Genomic DNA, 2,500 nt, shown 5'->3' on the forward strand with positions numbered 1-2,500 from the left:
TTTACAAATCCTACCATGTGGATTCATGGATTTTTTTTCACATTCTGTCTCTCACAGTTGAAGTGTACCTCTGGTGCAAATTACTGACCTTTGTCATCATTTTAAGTGGGGGAACTTGCACAATCGGTGGCTGACTAAATACTTTTTTGCCCCACTGTATTATGACAGCAGGCCGATCTACTGGGCCAATCTGCTCATTCCAATTCTATGTTGTTCTGTGTTACACTACACATCAGTAAGGACTCTTACGTAGGATTTATAGCCCTGCAAACGTGTCCATCTGCATACACTTTTCGGTCGGACAGAGAGGAGAAGAGTTTCCACCCATGTGAGATGAGATCCTGACTGCAAATGGGACGCGCACGGCATATGCAGCTGCTGAATGCTGATTGGTTGACAGGTGGAATAGAGTCAGGAGGGATAGCGCAGTTTACCATGAACCGGAGAACTGTGAAGTGTCCAATGACACTTTTCACACTCAATTTCACTTCAGCTCTTTGTATGTTGTAATGTCATGCTCTGTTGCCACCAACAGCACGAGCAGGAGTGGCTGCAACACATACACTCTTACTCTTGTATACTGTCTCCATCTGAGGCAGACGGGTAGTCCCTGCAGCAGACAGCGGACACACTCTCTCCGCTCGACTATAAAACCAGCTTCAGGCTGAGCGAAAATAAGAGAAGAGGAAATCATTTCACCGATTAATAAAAATGTTTCTTTTAGTTTGTAGTAGTTTTAATCCTAATGTTATTTAGTAGTTTACAATAAACTGCAGGTCATGAAAGCACTGATGTTTGATGAAGTCTGATGTTTCTTGACATGCAGCAATTTTCACTTATGTGCTGATTAAGTATATGAAACAAGTGTAAGCATTAAATATGAAGAGACACAAACGCAAAAACATTAGTCTGGAATTGGATGTTGATAAATGGATTAGCTGCCTAATTTTTGTGATAATTAATTAATGTAAGTGGTTTATGATTCTCTTGTTTCATCATCAGAAATACGACAAATCACTGTTTGATTTCAAGTGTTGGAAAATCATGATTGGCAGTTTTCCCATAATTAAATACTTAATCCACTGAATTCTCATAATAACACTGGAAAGTTATAACTACTTTAGGTTAATATAAAATGTATATTTCCTCTTGCTGTACATGAGCTCGGCATACCTCAAGAATGTGAAAAACACGACCCAGCTCCAAGCTCAAGTGCTGAAGCACATGCTTTGAATTGCAGATTATATATTAATTGTTTATGTCAATGCAGTAACTCATTAAATTAACTACATAAAATGACAAATACCTTTCTGTCTGTTTTACACTGCATAATTTCACACGTACCTGCAAACATAACCAGCATGGTACACGGCGTTCACAAGGCGAGAAAGTCTCATATGTACACACAAGTATTATAAATGCAGCACACACACACACACACACACACCCACAAATGGTAAGAAGTCCAGCCATGAACCTGCACGTGCACACCTGGACACATTTCTGTTGCAAGAGGTCTGAGATGAAACTATGGCTTTGTAGATCTCATTACTTTTTGAGTCAAAGCACAATGGCAATAATAATTTAATGCATCAATGGGAAAATTAGGTAAAAATTGTCTTGATAGGTAAGCCCCTGCCATTAACTTTGACCAACATTAATCAGCAACACCATCCTACCACCATTAAGTTATCTAATATAGTTTATCAGTTACTGTTAAAAAGTAAAGAACTCAATTATGAGTCTAGTCCTGCAGGCAGAGACAGCATGAAGACGGACATATGAGGCAAGCTATCGACGAGGAGCTGGAGAGTTTAAAAAAAGAAAGAAAAACAATCTGTTCATTGGAGATGGTTTAGACTCAAAGTATGAAAACGAGTCCAAACAAAAGGTTCAAGTGCTACTACTGGCTTCCACCATTTACAGCAGCACCATAAAGTGTTACACATAGTGTGTGAAACCGTGTGCTGCAGCTCAGGCCATGAAGCCTTGACAGCCTTCTTCATTACACTATATTTTAGTATGCAGTAGTAGGATGTTGTAGATGATCTCAACAATAAACATGCAGACCATCCACACTGACCTGTTGGACATTAATCCATGACTTAGGACCAAATACATTCCACGTGAGAAGACCTTCCCGAAGTGGGGGGCCCGCCCCCTGGGGGGGGGGGGCACAGAGGCATTGGCGGGAGGGCACGGAATGAAAAGGGGGGAAAAAACAGAACGCTTGGACACTGCCAGCACGCGGCGCCCACACAAACGCAAAGCAGGAGATGAAGCGGCGCTGAATATGTTTCCAAACCAACTTCATTCTAAGACAAAGACTAGAAAATCTGGTGAAGCAAATCTTCCCTTTGGCTTCACCTGCACAGGTGCTGAGGTAGGTCTCCCTGCAGGGTTGGTTTCCCTGCATCAGGAGCAGCGCTGGGCTGTTTAAATCAGGGACTAACAGGATCCAACAGCTGTTTATGTTTTTGAACCCATTTTGCACAGAGAG

Source organism: Pundamilia nyererei, unplaced genomic scaffold (assembly GCF_000239375.1).
Source record: "Pundamilia nyererei isolate P.nyererei 1_Seehausen unplaced genomic scaffold, PunNye1.0 scaffold00802, whole genome shotgun sequence".
NCBI lineage: Eukaryota > Metazoa > Chordata > Actinopteri > Cichliformes > Cichlidae > Pundamilia > Pundamilia nyererei.